Below are 21,620 nucleotides of genomic sequence, written 5' to 3'. Positions count from 1 at the left end.
CTCCTCCTCTAGAACCTTAACCATCTTTGTAGCCCTCCTTTGGACACTCTCTAACAGTTTGTGTTCTGCTTATACTGTGGTGCCCAAAACTGCATGCAGTACTCAAGGTGAGGCTTCACCAGTGCAGAGCAGAGTGGGACAACCACTTCCCTCAACCGCTAGCAATGCCATGCCTGGTGCACCCCAGGGTACAGGTGGCCCTCCTGGCTGCCACGGCACTCTGTTGACTCATATTCAACTTGCTGTGGACCAAAACCCCAGATCCTTTGGTCATATACATTCAACTTCTTTCCATTCTTTTGCTTACAGACTCTTTGCCAATGAACATGGATTTCTTTTTTTGGTTGGTTTCCATTTCTCCAGAGTGGGCTTCACACCAGTCTTGCTCTTTGCCTTCTTTACAGATAAAGGCAAAAACTGCTTACCACTTTCTGTCCCTCACAGGATGTCTACTGGTAGCTAGTATTAATTATGAATCTGTTCTGTTAGGTCTTTTTTTCCTCTGACTCATTTTAACACTTACTAGCTTAAATTTATGGTTCTCCCAAAAATCTTGAGAATTCAGGTAAAAATTAATTTCTCCTAAACTTCCACCCTTTGTTTTCTAACTTGTTATAAAAATAGGATACACAACAATGAAATCTAGGAGGGAAAGTACATTTCCTGAGAGTAGTCTGACTCTCTACTATTTGGGACTAGCACTACAAGTGCTGCACTCAAGTACAAAATCTTGTTCTAGCTTATTATTATGTCTATGACAGTCACCTTAACTAACATTCTAAAAATCAGAGGTATAAAATAATACACATACTGGCATAAACTAATATCAAATTAAATCCAGTCCCACACCATATTTGCAGCAGTTTTTAAGACATTCACCAACCAATTGCACAGTTGGCTGAGACCTAAGTAAAGGGCTGAGCCCACCTACACTGCAACTAGGATTGCATTAGGATGCAATCAAGCACACTTGTCAGCTGAGAGGAAGCAGATAGGAAACAAGAAGGCTTTAAAGCTACCTACCAGCTGATCCTGGCAGCTGGAGTGATGCTCCTCTGAAGAGAGTTTACACTAAGCTGTTTGACTTTGCAATGGAACAGACAGGAGGAGAAGAAATGCTCACACAGTCAGGCGTTAATCCCAGCTGTGGAGCAAAAAGAGGTAGCCAAGTGGAAGACATTAGCTGCAAGTTTCTCAGTGATGCTGCTAGTGTTCTCCTGGGAAGGCCAGGTTTACTCCTGGTGGGTTTCCAAGCAAAGATGGGTCCCTGGGGAGGGAAGCAGTGTGGTTTGAGTGGTCAGACTATTAAAGTTCTCATTTGGACAGAAGCTTGGTCCTAATTAACACTGTGAAAACACCCCAAGTAAGCTTTCAGCATCATTCTCTCTGGTTAAGGACTTCAATCCCTCACTTCTTACTAGGCTCACCGTTTCACTTGAAATCAGGGCTTCCTGGGTGAAAATTTTGCATACAGAAGACATTATTTAGCTCATGTGCCATGGCATGACAAAGATGTGCAACAGAAATGAAATCTGATTTCCCTATGAAATTAAATAAATAAATACATACATAAAATTGTAAATGATCATTTACCTATTCTTAAAGCTTAGGCTCAGATAACATAAATATAACAATTTAATTTGCATGCCAATGGAATTTTGCCTCCAGTGAAAGCAGGTTCAGTGGGGAGAGCTTAAACTGAGGGGAGTTTGAGTGTCTGATGCAAAGAACCATGTTTGGTGCTTTTTCTCTTGGCAGCATAAATAATTTTTCAGAGAATAAACTTGTGTGTTCATTAGCACCACAGCCCCTTCCACACAGGGTGCTCCTTGGCAAAGTACCAAGCAAGCACGACTATTAATTCAGATCAATATGTGACTCTGACAGAGAATGAGAAGCATACCTAACCCAGCTAACTATGCCCCTGATAAATGTCGTGAGAGCACTGTGTCACCCGTGCCTTTCCTTTCTTTATTTCCATTATCCATCAGGACAGGCCATGAGGGAATGCCTGGGAACTGTGTCGTTCTCTGCAATAAGCCACAATGCTAATGAGGCATAACAAATTGAGGAAGTATCATGTATAATCCTGATCCCTCATTGACACTATTACCAGTATAGATTTCAATTCACCATTTGTTACATGCTTAATACAGACAAAGTGGGAGGGTGTAGAAGAATTACTCCTTCAGTCATTGCATTTTTTAAACAGTTGTCATCCTCCAAGACAAAACTCTCTGGTAATACCCTCTGTTTTTGCTACTGCTGTTTCTCAGCAGGATTTGCTGCTTGTTCTTGTAGGGGGTCAGCCAGACTTTGTCTTTCTCACAGTTTCAGTTTCCTACTGGGATTAAGGGTCTAGCATATTTCTGCAACAAATCAACCGAACCCAAGATAAACAAATGTACTGAACAAGATGGCTCTGGTACACGCTTGTATTTTAGGAGTCAGCTGCAAAGTTTGTTTTTCGTAAGGTACTCCAAAGGGAAACCAAGGTGAACATATGATTTTAGTGAGTTCTCATCAAAACGTTGGCAAATTTTGTAGTTTGGTGGGGTTTAAATTAGAATGTGAACTGTTTCTTTGTATGTGCTGTTTTTAGTCAAGTACTAGTCAAGTTTAGTCATTCTCCCCAGAAATGGTATTTTGCATTACTTTGAAGAATTAGGTGCCCTGCAGACAATGAACAATGCTTCACTGCATACTTATGATGGAAAATGGTAAAAAATTATCAGAAATATTGGGCCAGGCTATTAGTCTTTAAGTCATTCTTTTGTTAATTTAAGAGCTCCATGATAGAGCTTCTGGCCTATGGAGAGACTCCCTCCAGGCTGCTCATCCCCTACAGCGTTGCTCACGGGTCCTCCTAATGGTGGAATTGGGCAGGAGAAACCTCCCAGAAGCTTGCTGACCTGGGGAAGGTGCTTCATACTCCTGTTGTGGCCAAGGGGACAGGGACAAGAGCCAGGTAAATCCATGGGATTCTGTTTCCTCCTTTTTGGGACCATTCTGGTTATGTAAGTACCCAGGTAGAGGGAACTAGGAGGCAGACTGAAGGCCCATGAGAGCAAACAATATGCCTGGACAGTAGTTACTCAAGCATGTGGGGGCCTGGCAGCCAGGAAACACATGTTGGCCCCAGTAATCCAGTCCCAGGTGCAACAATGTAAACAGCTCTCAAACTGGTACTTCACCAACACTAGAATCTACAAACTGATGACTCCATGCTAAAAGGTTAATCTCTGCTTTAGACTTTTGTTAAAAGGTGTGCACCAGTGCAACACCAGTATTCACCTGGGTCAGAGTTTGGCACCTCTACACATTTTAAGCGATGCATTTAAACTGCTGCTTAATCAATAAATAAAGAACTTTTCAAAGACAGAACTTTTCAAAGTAGAAATTTTTCCATGATAATGAATGCATTTTAAATGGGGAATGGGGTGAGATTTTCACAGAGATCTAACAAAATGGAAGACTGATAACAGATAGAAGGTATTTGACAATGAGGTATAAAGTTATTATCGCCACTTGATTAGGAAGATTTTTATTAGTCACCTCTGATTGCTCCTCATAAATGGTGAGACTATCTAATATCCCTATAATGATGGCCTCTATGCATGAGTATTGTGATAGTTACAGTGAACATACTATACAAGAGAAAGAGCACTTCAATCTCTTTATAAAACCAGACCTGATTAGGAGTTGTACTCCAGATATGCCTGTGTTAAACTGCATACAACTTTCGGGCCATACATTCATTGTGCTAAGTGCTTACAGTGTTGGGAAGCAGAATTAGTTCCTGTTCAATTCAGTATTTTATTTTCTGGATAAATGCACTGGTTTGAGAGAAAAGGTATTCACTTTAGCTCAAATATGACTATATCCATAGAAATGTACTGTATATGAAAGGTCTTTGATTTAAGTTCTTGACATGCTTTCAAATGATCAAGTGTCACAAAAAGTGGTAACTTTTGATCTCATTAATGAGCTAACTGAACGATAGTTTAAATGTAGCCCAGCATTTTCATGATTTAAATTTTTATCAGGCTGTTTTAAAAGGAAGGACTGATTAATTTTAATAGGATTTCTATCATACATGGGAAAACTGTCCAAATTTTGTAACCAATACATTTTTCACTTGAAACACTCTAAAGTAAAAAGCTACTTAATCAGGTGATTCAAGCCAATATAGGGCAGGTCTACACTATTAGCTGCTGTCTCATTCATAGATCTCCCATAAGTTAATTTCCAAATGTTTATGATCAAACAGAGATATTTAGCATAAAATAGCATCTCTTTGGAGAAGTTCATATGACTTTTTCTAGTCATATTAGCTATATATTACAGCTAAATTGAACTCCCGTTTGCTAAACTCTGTTTCAAAAGCTGTCAGACAGTATAAAAAATAAAAGAACAAAAGGTCCTTCTTAAGCTGATGGTAAGGAAGTTTAACCAAAAAGTCTACTGCTGCAGAGGTGAAAGAAAGACTACTGCTCTATTGGCCCAAATTAATGACTAGGCTGACAGCTTTGGACAGCTGACAGTAGAGACCTAAAGATTTTGTGGGGTTTTTAGACCTGATTTCTCACTTACAAAAAGATGAGTTTCTAGCGTCCTGATTGTGTAAGGGACCCCTAAGGTAAGTATAATTTTGATCAAGGAAGTTAAAAGTAAAGATCAAAGTAAAAATGCAAACCTAGCTGCTGGTTTTGTGCATTATATGATACTACATATTACATACATGTACAGGATTTATGTGGCAAGGTTTTGGTAGTGGTGGGGCTACAGGGGTGGCCCCTGCAGAGCCCAGAAGCTGCCCCATATCTGATCAGAGACAGCTCCAGCTGGCTCCAAAAGGGACCTGCTGCTGGCCAGAGCTGAGACAGTGAGCAATGCTGTGAAAGAGGAGTGCGAAAATGTAAGAGAAGCCCTGCAGCCACCCAGGTCAGTGCAGCAGGAGGGCAGGAGGTGCTCCAGGCATGCAGGCACAGTTCCCCTGCGGCCTGTGGAAAGGCCCCTTGTGGAGCAGGCTGTCCCCTTGCAGCCCATGGGTCCCACATGGAGCAGATCTCCATGCTGCAGCCCATGGAGGAGCCCCAGGTGGAGCAGGTAGATGTGGCCTGGAGGAGGCTGCGGCCCATGGAGAGCCCCCGCAGGAGCAGGCCCTCGGCTGGAGTTGCAGCCCTGGAAAGGAGCCCATGCAGGAGCAGGGGACCTGGGGGAGCTGCTGCCCGTGGGGGATCCATGTTGGAGCACTTTGCTCCTGAGGGATGGGCCCTGTGGTGGAGATCGATGTTGGAGCAGTTCTTGAAGAGCTGCTGCCTGTGGGCTGCCCACACAGGCTCAGTTCAGGAAAGGCGGCATCCTGTGGGCAGGACGGAGCAGGGGAAGAGAGTGAAGATGAAAGAGTGGCAGAGACAAGGCATTAGGGACTGAGCACAACCCAATTCCTCTGAACTGCTTGAGGAGAGGAGGTAGAAGAGGGAAACGGTGTTTTTAGTTTAGTTCAGTTCTCACTGCTTTAGTTAATAGGTAATAAATTATATTAATCTCCCTTACACTGAGTCTGATGGTAATTAGTGAATGAACTCCCTGTCCTTACCTCAACTCACGAGTGTTTTTTTTTGTTGTTGTTGTTGCTGGTTTTTGTTTGTTTGTTTGTTTTCTTTGCATTCTATTTTATCCTCTGTCATTCTGAGGAGGGGGAGTGGGAGAGCTTGTCAGTTCTTAGCTGCCCACCAGTGTAAAGCCACTAAAATATCACATTTTTTTCCACTTGTTTTTGCTCACTTACTGATGCTTCTTGCTGCTTTTCTCCCTATCCTTCATCCCATTTTCCTTTTTTCAATGTTTTCTTTAATTCTGAGAATAACTGAAATTCAGTTTCTTCACTGTGATTTAATACTCATGTACCTAGATGAAATACAGGACATTTTTTTAATTGAAGAGAATGATTTGTGGCTTATGTTGTGCTCTACTGTAAGATAACAATAGAAAAATAATAACAAAACATGAAAGGAAGGTAATAGCTAATATGGCTTGTTTTGTGAGATTATGAAGTTGATTAGCTTTTTGTAATGATTTTTATTGCTGACATCCTGTAGCAATAAATGATCAAATCTATTACACATAATTAACTATCATTTATTATTGTATCCACCGTTTATAATTCAACAGATAATTTCCTATTCATTACATACTACATTAGACATTCAGCAAGCTCTAAATCTGTATGGTAGTGTCAGTATGTAAATATAGTTGCACAACATAGATAAGCTAAGTAGACTAGAAAACAACAACAACAAAAAAAACCACTAAGTTTCTTCAATTTGTGATTGAGTTTACATTACACTCAATATCAGGCCACATAAATCGAGTGCCTTGGTTTCCTCATCTGTGTTCTGGGAGTAACAAAGCCTGCCTTTCTGAAGTGTTTTGATAGTCTTGGATGAAAGGTTCTAAGTACAAAGTATTATCTGTTATAGCTGCGGCTTTGCAAATCTTTGCTAGTTAATAATGCAGTGTGAGTTGCTGAAAATTGAGAAAATTTGCTTGCTAGTAACAAAGGATGACTGCCTCACCTCATCTGCTTTTTGTCATTGTAATGGAAGCTATGAATATGCATCTTTGTTGCATTATTGAGAGAGGCAGTTATTTGCCCCTTCTGAAAAAGCCACAAATTATACTTCAAAGTTAACTGAAGATGACATTTTTTTTTTCCCTTTATGTTTTTCTTTTTTAAAATTAGTTTGGGAAAACTGTGAGATTGAACATAAGCTCACAAGGTCTCTAGGCATGAAATTCAATGGGAAAGCAATACAAATAAAACCAGAGAAGCCAGAAGTTCTCTCCCATAAACTGTGGAGCTTCACGTTGATGTTCTAACATTTTAGCTATTTTCAACATGGATTACCACAGCAAAGTCAAAGCAATATATATATATATATAAAAAAATAGAAAATAGTAAAAACCTAATCACTAAAGTCTGCTATATGTACAGAGAAATGCTGGTTGCATTTATTGCATGCAAGAAAGAAAACCAAAATGGTTATACAAGGTTAACACTTAGCTTAGACTACTATTCATATAAATACACTGATAGGAATATGTACACATGCTGGAAAACTTAGGAAAGGCCACCCATTTAATCTCCAAGATAGGGCACTCACAGGAGAAGATGTACTAGATGAGAAGAGGCGATCACCTCCAACAGCGTGCAACCAAATCCTTACAATCATTAGCACCTAAGTACTTTCTAGCAGGTAGAGATGCCCGCCTTACCCATACTGAAGGCTGCAGTGCAGGCACAGCATGCTTCCCCTGTGTGATGGGGCTGGCACATCCCCACACTTCCAGCAAGAGCAAAACAAGACTCTGAGTCAGATGTCATGAAGTTTGGATGAGGGCTGCCATCCCCACTCATAGCATCACCTTTGATGATACCCTTCCCATGCAGTCAAGGTTTAATGGAGTATAAACACAATGTGAAAGAAAATGACATCTGTTTTATGCAGTATTCTGATAAGAAATTATTTTGTTGTTGTAACATCAATTTTGAGATTTTTTTCAAGGAAGCTAGTACACTCACAAAAATAAATTATAAGCAGTGTTGTGACGCATACAGGAGCACTTGCAAAATTCAGAACTGACAGTCCATGTCTGATCACTCTTCCTGTTCTGGGAGATAAAACATATATCTGAAAACAAGGAATTGTCCTGAGACAATTGTCAAGTAAGAAGGTATCTGTAGCATACTGACATGCACACATAAGCAACTATATAGGAACTGTACTTTGTCTACATAGTACAATTTGCATTTGGTTAAATGTATTAACTGATTATAAGCACACACAAAGCTCCAACAAAGGCTCTAAGATCTGACTTAGCCAAACTTGCATCAGAAAGGCCATAAATGAGGAAGATGCTGGGTGACTCTGGACAGCTGGTCCCAGCCAGTGAAAGACTTCATGGGTTATTTCTTCATGCTAACCACCAGCTTTCAAATATTCAGAAGATGTGGGTTTCCCTTTTGTCAGCTCCCCATGGTGGTTTTCATGGTGCCCAGCACTCCAGTACTTAGCAATTCAGAGAAAGAAACCCATAATGTCACAGCTGAAAGTGCAATACCTTAGGGGAAAAAGTCTCATCTCCAGGCCACGAGGCAATTTTCTTCTACTCTGAAACATGAAGCATGATTGCCCTCGCTCTGCTTCAGTGCTCTAAATTTGGCAGGAGTCCTATAAAAGTGAGGCATCATTTTCTTTTCTGGAGTCTTAAAAGCAAATTTACAGGATGCCATGTGAAGTGTTAGCTGCACAACTGGCATTAACATTAATGAGAGACTTGGGTGTAACTTCCATGCAGCAGGTAGAAAATGTTTCTCTAAGTGACTTGTTTCAATGTTTTACTTCAAGTATGCTTCTACATTATTTGGCTAACACAACTATGTACTATGAGTCAATCACAAATATTTGAATGCAGCACAACACATGTTAAGGCCAGTGAGTAAGTACTTTGGACTTGTTTTTAAACCATACTGGGACCATTTCACACCAATAAGTCAAAGGAAGGGGGTTGAAAGTGGGTGCAAATGCCTTTAGAGTCTATACTTACACAGACAATTCTTCTGCTGTTCTCATAGTCTCAAAATAGCGTATATCAAAACATTCTGAAATCCTTTTTTTTCATTGGTACCTTCCTAACATGGCTTTTTAAGTAACTGGCCAACTTTAGCCCAGGCTTTCCTTTCAGTCCTGGAAAATAAAAAAAGAAGTTGGCATATGAATGTGAATGATTTAAAAACGAGATGCTTTCATCTCTTGAAACATTTCAAATGTGTTGAAAAATAGATTACAATACTGAAAAAAAAAAAAATCAAGATTTCAAAATGTTTAAAATAAGTTAGTTTTCTTCATACTTGAATTACTCTGCAAAACTTGTTGAGGCTCAAAACTCCTTAAAGCATTTGCATTGTAATTTCTTGACTATATAATTTCAAAGGAAATCCTATTTTAACTTTGAGTGTGTCAACTAAACATGAATCTATATTTTCTAACAGAAAGAACTGGAGCAGGTAGCAAGTAGCATAAAAATATGCAAACATTTCCGTTTGTTTTTCTTTTAATTTATATATGAAAATTTCATCAAGAGCATGTCAAAGTGTCCAGTTCAACATCTCTGTCCAGTTCCAATTGTATTATAAAGAATAAACTTGATGCAAAACCAAGATTTTGAACTTCTCAAGTGTTCTTGTTCTCACATAAAGATTGCAGCATGTCATTCTTTTCATGATACTGCTTTTGCCTTAGAAGCCACATCTTTCATTTTTAATTATTTTTCCACAGACTATATGCATGTTATATATATACATTATATATATATATATATATATATGTGTGTGTGTGTGTTATTATATGTACATATATGTATATATATATATACACACACACACACACAAATTACCCTTAGCTAACACTTTTGGATGGAACCTAACACTTTCCAAGACTTCAAAAGCAGAATAAATCAGTTAACAGGGCTACTGAAAGGGGATGGTTAATAATCACAGTCACAGGAGCTTGGAAAATCAAGATTTATAGTGGCTTCAGTTCAGACTTCAATCTTACTACTGCAGCAGCTTGGAGATGCTTAGACTCTGCTTTGTGTCATTAAATGTACAGAAGGAGGTGTGGCAGGGATGGGATCCTGAGGTACAGTGCGACAAATTATAGGTGCTTAAAAGATCAGAGACTCGATAGCTTGAGTAAAGGACTGATGACATTTTGCCAGTTTGATTTTAATACCTGGAACATCTGTGGCATCACCAAACAGCCTATGATTTAGCTAAAACATCATAAAGATATTCAGTGTCATAAAAGTAACATTTTATTTAACCTTCCTGTAACAACTTTAAGAACAGTAATCTGTTAGAGTAGGCTGCATGTCTGGCACATGATAGTGGATGAGAATGAGTAATCAAATCTTAAATATGTATTTGTAGCAATATTGTTTCAAAGTTTTTGCAAATATCGCTAAAAAGTGTGTGATGGGGAGAAATAAAAAGAGCTACAGCAAGCAAAATAAAATTTCATTGTCCTTAACTGGGAGTTGGGAGAATAGTGTTTCTCAGTACATAGACACGGGTTTTATTTATTGCTTCATGTCACTTTATGCCGATCCCACGATGGCTTTCCACCCCTCCCCTGTCACCAGCAATGGAGATAAAGGATGTATCTTCACAAAGAAAAACATTCTGAGCTGGTTCCTGGGCCTTAAATTTCTTGTTTTGTGATTCCAATTATGGACCTCAGTCCAGCGCTCAGCATACGTGGCATCTGAGAACAGGGACGAGGCAAAAGCACATGGCACGTCCTGATGCTTTACAAGGGCATGCTGCAGTACCGGGTCTTGGGATCCTCGCCGCCAGCCGTTCCCACCCAAGCTGCCTCAGAAAGCGAAGAGGCATTTCGCAAGCCCTGCCGGGCCTGGCTGGGATAAGTGCCATCTCCTTTGTGCGCGGCTCTAGACCAGCTCATCTGGAGAGGGTCATGCTATGGGCAGTGGAGCAAACAAAAGCAAAAAAGAAGTGCTAGTACCTCCAATCTAAAGGAAATCTGTTTTCCACAGAAGATAATTTGTGCCTTGAAGGCATCTTGTTTTATTTATTTATTTATTCACTCATTCACTTTTTTGTTATGCCTTTAATATGCATTTGATATCTTTCCTGAAAGACAAGGGACAAATAATACCTATGCTGCATTTCTGTAAGTATAGAAGCCCATAGAAAATGAAGGATGTTAGAAAAGGACTTTCTACCCCAGTATCCACACTGCTTCGTGGGATCTCTACATTATTGGCAGCTTTCCTAATCTTCCTCCTGGGATCTTTATCACCCAAATATTTCTCAGTGCTGTTTACTGCAGTTAATCAGCAGTAACTCAGACATCCCCTCCCCAGCCTCATCCCTACACGTGTCCCAAATCAGGGTTTTCCAGGACTCCTCAGGAAGAAGTCCCCTGCTGCCCAGGCACACACCAGTGCACCCTGACCTCTGCGCCTTACTGAAGAGCTGCAAAGCATGGGTAACAGTCTCCATGCCAGGCATGCTCTGGTTGGCCAGTGGTCAGATACAGTGGTGGCTACACTGGCAGCTGAAGTTGCCTCCGCCATTTGCACACCCTTATATGTTAATGTAGGGAGTACAAGCCAAATAATAGAAGATATTAGAAAATAAATATAGAAAATAAAGTAGCTTTGTGCTCTGGCAGAACTTACGATGAGAACTGTGTGACTTCTGAGGTGTTTATTTTTGTCGCCTTAACCACAGTTTTCCTGTTCTCGGTTTTATTTATTTCCAAATAGAAAGAGACAAAGTCCGTATGTTGTTACTGACAGACACACTGGTCACATAGCCATTCATTCGTTGCAGGCACTGTGCACACTACACAGTGAATGCCAAGTAGATGCACACATTACTACATTTAAGAAATACCGTTATGTGTTTTAAACATATCTTGGTCTGCACTGTCTTAAAGAAGTATGTAAAATGATCATTTTTAATGCTGCAGAGGCTGTTACTGTGCTGAGCCTTGACAATCATGTAAAAAATTGTGCTGGGGTTACTGTCCTCCTAACAAAGCAGCTGGTCCCACTATGAAATCTCATCCCAACCTGCAAGAAAATCAGCAGGCTGGGACTGACGTATGGGGTGACGTACATGTATGGTGAACAAACATGAACACTGCATGTATCAGGGTCCTCCATTCTCAGATGCATACAGTGAAGGCAAAATCTCTTCAAAATTGTGAAAAGGATAAGGAGCAGTAAGATCACCAGAAACACAACCATGTTTTCATCTAATTACTCCTGCATGGTGCTCTATAACATGTGTTTAGCTAAAGCATGTTATCTACATGTTAGCTGGGATGAAGACAGGAGACCAACTCTTGCAACACCTGACACTAACTGGCTTGCAAGAAGTTGTTCTTATTATGTCCAGTCTTTTTTCGTGCTTTGGATTAGGTCTTTAGAAGTCTAGGAATCACCGATTCACCTGCTGGACAAATGTAACCCACTTTTCAAAGTGATGACCGAATTTCTCAATAGCATAAAAACATACATAACCAGAAACATATTTTGCATGTCCCTGAAATAACAGAGATGCTGCTTACATCTGTGCAAGGCTGTCTTATGTGAGTATTTCTGTTCAGGATCTAACAAAGTCCAGTCATGAAGACAATGTGTTGTGTGGTTACAGCAAGGGCTGGTATTCTGGTTTCTTTCCCAGGTACTGCACTGACTTTGCCCTCTAGTACGTGAAGTTACTGTCTAGGTACATTCACCTTCATGCCTGTAAAATGGGTTTGTATTTACCAACTTCACATTTTATTTCAATACAAATTCACTAATACTTGTGCAGGAATTTGCACTACAATAGTGCTATATAACATTGTATATAGATGAAAAGGGAAACTTACACTGGAGATAATTGGGAAGAAGCCCCATAATGGGCAGGGGTTTGGTTTTAATTGAAAGAAATTCAAAAGAACAATAGTGTAATCAAGCCACTTTTTAAATTTGCTATTAAGTTACTAATTTAACTAAGAGTAGAATTTGCCCCAGTGTCAGAAACTAGAATATTAATAAATAATGACATAAATAGCGACTACAGAATTAAGCAATTAATGAGTTCTTTTTACCACATGAAAGGTCCTGATACAGACTCTTTAGCTCTTGCTAATGAGAAAATCAGACAGCTTCTCCCACAGGCAGTCTGTCAGCTTTCCTCAGGCATTTCATGAATTTTGGTCAGAGCGTCCATGATATCCTTGTAGGTGCACAGGATGGCATGTACTGTCCTCAGTGCAGAAGGATGCCTAAAGCCAGACTGAGGTTGGCCATCAGTCCAAAACTTAGCTTCATGGTTTATCAGACTTAGGTAAAAAGGGCAATCTTGCCGAGTGTTTAGAAACACAATTATTTGGTCCTTTCTATTGTTTTATGTGAAGTTTTCTTTCTTTTCCACATTAATCCACTTTATGAGAACAGACACAAGCTGAAGAAAGCCAATTATTTGACAATTTAAAAGGTGGGAGGGAGAGCTAAAACAGTTGCTAAACAATAATGAAAGTAATGTTGAATGGCATTCAATTAATATTTATAATGTGCAGCAATATTAACAGCAGAATTAACTTATTTTTGTATGTCTGACAGCTCTCTGGTTGATTAAGAATTGCATGATGATATTTTGCATATTTCCCATGCAAATACAGTATTATTTGCACAATTATTTTTATCCTTAATTGAAGTTTTGTTTTGAAATCACTGTTTTCTGCTGTACTGAAGCTCTGTAAGTGATCTTATTAGGGATTTGATTTTTTTTTCCCCATCATCTTGTCATGCAAATCTACATTCTATAGGCTATATATTGCTACAGTCTTCTGATGCAAAACAGGAGCCTCAGAAGAGCTCATATAGGAGCGCCTCCTCAGAGATTGGTGGGAAGACGTAGCAGTAACCACAATGACAGGAACATTAGTAACACGACTGTTTCTGAGCTCCATCAAGGGTGAAAATCTTGTTTGTACTATGGCACATAAGAAATACAAAGAAACATGGTCCTTGCCTAATACAATCAGAGTACAAAATCTTCCACTTTTACAATGCTAATTTAGGGAACAGTTTTGGTAGAACCAGCCTTGACTATAGGAAGGAAATTATTCAGCTAATACTATTTCATATCTATACTTTGATCTTTACCAATTTGCCTGCTTGTCTATTTTTACCTGTTGGTAGCTAGCATTTTCAAATGCATCTGCCCAAAACCTCTTGCTGTTTATGCTCCCAAGTTACTTAATAGAATATTTGCATACATACCTAAAAGTGCAAATAAATGTTTAGTCTGATTTATGGAAAGAAGCAGGCCAGGAGAAAGATTACTTGCACTGAAAATCATGGGAACTGGGTGTTTAGCCTAGTTTGTATTAGACATCTATTGCATCTCAACATAGCTAAGAACTTCTCTGAACCTGAGTTTAAGTAGCTTTGTAAAATGACAAAAGAAAGGAAAATAGCAGGGTTTTGGAGCATTCACCTTAATGCTTCTCATAATTTATGTGGAATGTTGTAAGCCTCCCCCAAAAAGGGCACCCAGTAAAATAAATGCAAATCATACTGTAAGGATGGGGTGCCCAAGTACAAATAGCCTTTTGCACTGCTGTGCATCAGTACAATTTTGTGCATTTCATTTCCTGCTGGGAATAATTTTATTCAGGTTTTGATTAGACTTACTTGACATAATTCTGGTTTCAGTCCTAAAACCATGTAGAGATTTTACTGCTTTATTGGTTTATGACAATGGAGGCAAAGATCTACATGAAACGTGGATGTAATGGTAAGGACAACAAATAAAAATAACTTAGTACATCCAAAATGTAATGTCAGAGGAAGGGTAGAAGCCCCCATGACATGAGTAATTTAAAATTTCCCTGGCAAAGGCACTGTGCAATACACAGGCTCAGTCCTGTACTGGTTCAGTATGATGATACAATAAACTTTTCTTTCTCCCACATTAGTGATTCTGTGCTAAAGGTCTGCATTGGGAGATGTTTCTCTGTACTGCTTAAAAAGAGAGGAAAGGACCGAAGTGGAGGGAGATGGAGCAAAAAGAGAAGGAAAGGTTTTGCTCTTTCCCACTCTCATGATTTTCTCCCTCTAATACTGCTGCCCTGCTTTCAGCAATAAATAAATAAAGGATGAACATGGCAGCAAGAATTTATCTCCATCTCTAATTCCTTCTCTTTCTCTCTGAACAACATTCAGAAACTAGGCTGTGAAAAAAGCGTCTTCCAGTAGCCACTTTTTCATGCACTCCCGAGGCACCCAGAATGACAAGTTTTGGATCTACATCTTCATCTTCACACTGTTTTACCATTCCTTTTCTTCTGAGTCATTTACATTATTTGAGATACCCTAGTAACACCTATCAAGTTATTCAGAACACTGTATTAAAGAATAATAATCAGATTTTCTATTAATCACAGAGGAAGAAAAAAAAAAAAAGTATAAAGATGTAAAAAGGAAAAAAAAGAAAATGTCTTTGCTTGCCCTAGCAGGTAAGTATAAACTAAAAAGATATGAATTCATGTCTTGCTCTGCCAGAAACTTTGTGTATGACATTGGGCAAATCATAACCTCTCTCCACCTCTGCTCACTAACTTCAGGATAGGAACACTATGGACATTTTCCTTCTTGAGTGCAGTGGGTAGGGTTAAGGGAAAACATTTGTCTTATGAGAAGATACAAACACTTTCTGTAGAACAAAAAGAACAACGTGAGTAGAAAGCATTGTGAGGCAAGTGTAGACTACTGTAATGACACCATGTAAGTACAAAATAAAATAACTGGCCTAGGCTGTAAAAATCTTGGGTGTAAAGTCTACAAAAAATACGGCATGTACTTTCTTTGCTCGAAGTATAGTGCTACCTTATACTAACAACATGGAGGAAGTGGCTTTCTCTTATGTATATCCACACATAAACAAGCACCTTAAATGAAGCCTACCCTGTACCTATCATCTTAAATTTGCTCAAAATATAAATATATTTTAAAAAATTATTTTCTTCTGGCAGCAGTGCATACTCCTCTTTCCTATACACACACACACACACACACACACACACACAAAAAAAAAAAAGTTAAACTGAACAGTGGTAAATTCTTGAGGTCAAATTCTGCTTTCAGCACTACCTGGGAAATTTTAGGCAGTATTTTCAAAGGAACTGAGAGATGAGGTTGTTTCTAAACACAGCAAGACAACATAGCTAGTTTCAGCTCATCTTTCTTCGTTTTCTCCAGTATCAGCAAATCAACACTGGAATTACTGCAGCAGACAGGAACACACCTTCCTGCACACAGCCTGGATCCCTACCCTGGAGTTAGGCATGTATGGTGGCCCTTTTTGCCAAAAAAGGGTCCAGAGCAGACCGTCTTATCAGACATAAGTGAAAGAGAAGGAAAGGTCTCCTCTCTTTAGTGGTTAGACTGGGAAAGCAGGAAAAGCCAGGACAGCTGCCTGCGGTCCCCTACCTGCAGATTTGAGTGATTCTGATCTCTAAAGGAAGGGAGAAAGCTCTGACCACCAGATTAGAAGATATTTGGGTATGAGGAAACTCAGCAGCTCCATCTTGATAGAGTTTTTCTATTGTTCCCTGTACTTGAAGACTCATTGGGTCATACCATAAGAGAGGGAAGGAAGGATTTCATCTGTCTAGACAAGCAGACAGGAAATTCTGGATTCCAGTCCCTAAAACACTGACAGCAAAAGCATTTTTTCAATTACAATTTATCTACTACTCAATAAAGTAAAGAACTATTCCAGGAAACAAGAACTTCTTCCTTCTGGTCAAATGTTCTAACCTTCAGGCTATATTTTCATATACAATCTTATTCTTTTTGATAGATAGATACATAAGAATGTATGTAGAATACAATGCTTATTCAGAGGCATTCTCCATTTCTCAGTTATTTTTATTTTTATTATTCCCTGACTAGCTTTAAACTACCCACAAATGTGCCCCTGATAATGATAAGTCAGGCCCTCTCCTTTGAAGTGGAAGCTGTGGGCTCAAATCCCTTAAGAATAAAAGCAAAAATCAAAATAAGTTTCCCACACCAGGACTGAGTGCTCTAGCTCCTGACCCAGGGAATGGAATTGGAGGGGGGGGGGGGGGGAGGGAGGTGTTGGGGGGAAGGCGTCTCTTTTCTGGCATTTCATGAGAAAGCAGCCTTCATGGCTGTACCCTGCTTTTGGCTTGCCTGTCCAGCTGTTTGCTGGGAATACCTATGTGCACACATCGCCAGCAGGTGCTCAAACTCAATTTAGGAATGAACTAGACACTAAGTAGGTCAGCCCAGTCCAACCAGAGGAGCCTTCTGAGCAAAAGCCAGATTGGAGATCCGAAGATCAATGGTAAAAATTGGAGCATCTCCAGACTTGCATCTGAGGTTAGCGGTGGGTTTCAAAGACTTTAAAATCTTACAGTGGGGATCAGAGTCCCAGAGAACAGATGTGTCAATGAGATAAGCTTGTATCTTGTGCTACAGCAAGGCCTGCTGCCTCCTAGAGAGGTGTTGTCTTGGTGCTCACTCCTTTCCCTTGCCCCTCATCCAGGTAAGACATGGTCATGGTGTTAGGTGCCTGCAGGGTGAGGCAGGCCCCTCTGCCAGCTCCCTAGTACAACCCCCTCCTCCCAAATGCCTCAAGCATGGGTAGCAGGCCCGGCTTACACTGGTGCTGCACCTTGACCCCCTGGCTGGAGGCTCACAGGCTCCTTCTGCCTGAACAACCCCTCACACTGCATGGGGGAGCTGAGAGATGGGTGCTGGCTCTTGCTGAAATTCAACTCACTTCCATGCATCATCTGCCAGCCATATCCCCACAGCTCCTTTTTGGTTTCTGCTACCAGGGAGGAGGCAGGCAGGGCAGACTGCCCATGGAGATGGCAGCTGATGGGGTCCTGTTCCCTTCCTGCTCACACTGCAATGCCCTCCCTGCACTGGGGTCATGGTAGTCCTAAACATACACCCCTTGGTTTGCATACCACTTGAGGAACCATGCTGATTTCAATCCTATGCAGGCTAAATACAGTTCTGGTGTCTCTTAGCAGGTGGGAATGGCTTACATTAGCCATTAACCACTGAGGTTACAAAAGGTGTCATCACACCAGAACAAAAATATCCCACCAGATGGCTAGTTTTCCTTTCACCCACAGGGAGGCTCTGAGGGATCTTCCCAGGAAGTCCTGGACATGGGAGGAGGCTCCCAGTGGTGACCTCCCGAGGGACTTGTGGCCCAGCTTTGTGAGCCTTTGCTGCAGCAAAGCATCCAAACGTCAGGCTGTTTATTTTAACTGCCCCAAATCCAAACTTTTAAGGTTCCCTCACCCAGCTGCAGCTTGAGGCCAGCACAGACTTCTTTTTTCATCGGAAAGGAGACGTGGGAGGGAATGCGGTGGGCAGTAAGCAATAACAAGTACAAGAGAAATGTTCATTTCAAGTAATTGAAGAAAACAGTTAGATCCCTTTTTGGTCATGTTTTGAAAGCGAAACGAAAGGGGAAACCTTCTGATTTAAATTGTTTAAGAAAAAAAAATAATAAGAAAGCACACTGTGTATACAAAAAAAAAAAATCTAAAATTTGCTTAAGCATAAGTATGCTAACGAGTGCAGAGTTCTCCAAATATGGACTCAGTGTGCATCAGAGGGGCATGAGCCAGGTCTCATGAGTAAACAAAATAAAAATACCAGAGGGAATGTTTTAATAGCTTCTTTTAATTCCCAGTTTAAATAGATTCCTTGCTTAATTTGTTAAAGTATGAAGCAGTGTTGATTTGGTAGTTGTTATCTGTTTGTATTACAGAACGCGCCGGGGCCTGATCCTATGTTGGGGTGACTTCACACCAGCAAACTGCACTGGAGACAGTAGCAAATGCCAGCAGCAAAGTGAAGGACCAGAACTATGATTTCCAACAGGCTGTTTTGCAAATAAGCTTTTTAACCAATGGAAAATCACTGTTCCTCCGACTACTGTAAAAGCACAAGATTTAAAGCTTTGCTGAGACCATGCAAATCTAGTAGGTTGAACTTTCCCAGAAAAGCATATTAATCTGTCAGCTGAAAGAGTTTCAGAGAGAAATGCTGACAGGGAATTGAACTGGGATTTGGGAAACCTGTGTGTAGTTCTTGGCCGGACTCTATCACTCGGCTGCTTGGCGGTTTTAGACCTGTCCTCTCTGCGTGGTGCCTTGGCTGCACATTTGGACAATGGAGATGCTGAAACCATGTACGTTAATTAGAGATCTACCAATAGTAGCAAATTTATCAATAGTTGCAAAGTCTGGGAATTGCAGCCTTCTGGAAACCTCTCTGCTGCTGCATCACCACATACCTGCATGCAAGTCATGGAGTTTCACTGCTTCACCATTTACACATGTGCCAGTCAGACACAATTCATATTACCTGCTGTGCTAGTAATAACAAAGTACTCTTGCAAAGTCCCTTGGAAGCTTTAATTATTAAACATGATCATTTGAATCATCCTAAAATATCAGAAAGTTGGCCAGGTAGAGCAAAAACTTGAGGTACAGATTCTCATTCAAATTACTGCCCTTTTTGTTAAGTGAATTTTAGTGACCACAGCCTGATTGAAAAACTATTAGTTGTGAATGGCAGCAACACCTACAGTTTATAAACCCAATACCTTTCTTTTATTCTCATACTGGTTGAATTAACTTTCTTTTTCAGTTAAATGACTTTAGACAGCCATTATTTCTATCTGGCTCCATGCCTACTGTCCAGTTGGACAGAAAGACATTTAGTTAGTAAACTCAGTGCCATTTCTTTGAGGTTTCTGGAGAAGTACATGTAGAAAAGAAGAAAATGGCCCAGTGCCATGAACTACTGCTCAAAACTCATAAATAATATCTTCTGCAGGACTTATAATTTAAGGGGGGAGATTAGCTATGGTAATATGAATTATTATATTTTTGTCTCCACCCCACTCTCATATCCTTTGCTCCTCAGACGCATTTTCACCAGGTGGACAGGCAGGTTTTTAATGTGAGCAGAGCTCTGGCTGAGATCTGGGTTTTACCTCCAGAGCTGGATGAATGTGATCAATTTATCCTTTTCCTGCTCTGATTTGTCTGCTGGCAAATCACCAAGCAATTCCCAGCTAAGAAAATGTCGTTGTAAGATGATATATAGGGTGAAATGGAGAGCAGTTCCTTCCTCAATATAGCTGCAGATGATGTAGTCAATGATAGCCATTTTAGGTGGAGAATAAAATTCAGTCATCTAGAAGCCAGACTTCCATCTTGTTTATACATTCTGAAAAAGCTGTTACACTGGAAACATTTTATTTGCATGGCCAATGAAAGCTATTTTAGACATAGAATAAAGTTCAGTCTCGTGGAAGGCAGAGCTTCATTTTTTAATGTATCCCGAAGAGCGCTTACACTGCATCTTACTTGCATGTTCATGGTCAAGAAGATCCTGTGTTATTAAGACAACGGAAGAAAGAGTGTATGTTAGCTGAGGGCACCTGGGCTTCTTTCATAAATGGGGCTTAGGCTCAGTGATAATCCCTCCAACTTGTGGGTGCCCTGAGTCCCAGAGGATTCAACACCTAGATGGCTGTGGAGGGGAGAGCAAGGTGCCTGTCAATGAGATTTGCTAAACAAGTAACCCCCTAAATCAGCACATACATGTAGAAAACATGCCTTAAACCTCTGCCACCTGTGTGCATTAAAACTCCAGGTATCAGGGGGAGGGGAAGTACCAGTGTAAAGATTAGTATTAAATGGGGATCTGGGGGAAGGGAAGGGAGACTCACTTCCTAAGATTAGGCATCTAGGTTCTCAGTTGGAGTAAATCCCCTGTCCTCAGTCTCTTCCTGGCTGAAGTTCTTTGAGAAAAACTCCTAAGTTTGCTCTGGGTGAGTAACTATACCCACCTGTCAGAGAAATGTGTTTGTCTTAAGAGTCCTGAGGTTAGCCATCAGGTTATTTCAAGAATGGGCATGAGTGGGCTGAAATTATGGAGATAGTGCTTTCTATCTTTTTTAGAGAAAGCTTGGAAGCCAAACCTTGGTAGAGACTGCCATTTCCTTTTCTTGCGGTTATGGCTTTGTACATTTTTCCTTATTATAGAACAAACCTAACCTAGCAAGAACCTTTAAATCTGGAGGGGGGACTGTAAGAGAAGTGAGGGAACAACTTGACCTCAGACCATTGAAAGAAAGAGTCCTAGGGATATTTATGGTAGGAATGGCAAGGAAAAGAAGATCCCAACAATCTGAAACTGTTTTTTTGCAGGGATCACAGATTATTTTCTCTTTGCTTTCTTTCACCATTGTGCGGACAAGTGGGCCTTCCCCCCTCCTCTGCCTGCTGATATGATCATAGAAAATGGTGTGGAAGTAATGTGCCTCTCCCAGATGTCAGAAGCTGCTGAACAAGCACAAAAGAAAGTTAGGATGGGAGAATCATGAGGACATGAGTCATGAATTTCTTTCAGTCCTCATTTCAATTACTTCCTGCCTCTTAACAGGAAAATAGCTACCACAGAGTGAGTGCAGGAACATCGAAAGACACAGAGAAAGTTTGGAGCACAATAGATACTATTTAAGAAGTAGCTGCTGGTTTAAAGAAATTACATTAATTTCTTGTATATTTGCTTATAGATCATCATAAAGAAAAACTCCGTCAGCTTTGCTAATTGAACTCAGTTCAATTAATTCAATTACCTAAGTTTACACAGTGTCACAGTAAATTCTGTACCACATTCTTTTTTCCTGACCCACCCTACTGGTGCTGACGGGGAAAGAACTGGTTCTTTGCTCTCCATAACATGAGGAATTCCTCACAGAGCTGAGGAATTAAATGTGGCTGTTTAAAACAGATTGCCTTCTCCTTAAAATGATGTTAGTTAAACAAAGCTATCATTTCCTATCACAATATTTATGCTTGCTACTAGCTCTTCTGTCTCCAAGTTACTTGGTAGTGCAAGGTGGTGATCGGAAAAGAGAAAAGTCTGTATTTTGGGCCTTTTTTATTTATGAAACA

General features: G+C 40.2%; 1 long non-coding RNA gene across 1 annotated transcript in view; it reads right to left on the bottom strand.

Annotated features, from left to right (window-relative positions):
• The window catches only part of LOC140003177 (uncharacterized), a 73,815-nt gene that overhangs the window by 41,771 nt on the left and 10,424 nt on the right, over nucleotides 1–21,620 (bottom strand). The window contains exon 2 of the long non-coding RNA XR_011811300.1: nucleotides 8,614–8,753. This is a non-coding gene — a long non-coding RNA (uncharacterized lncRNA). The remainder of the gene's footprint in view (nucleotides 1–8,613; nucleotides 8,754–21,620) is intronic.

This window comes from Anas platyrhynchos, chromosome 1, assembly GCF_047663525.1.
Source record: "Anas platyrhynchos isolate ZD024472 breed Pekin duck chromosome 1, IASCAAS_PekinDuck_T2T, whole genome shotgun sequence".
Taxonomy (NCBI): domain Eukaryota; kingdom Metazoa; phylum Chordata; class Aves; order Anseriformes; family Anatidae; genus Anas; species Anas platyrhynchos.
Note: the sequence above shows the minus strand (reverse complement) of the source record. Positions and strands in the feature narration are given on the sequence as shown.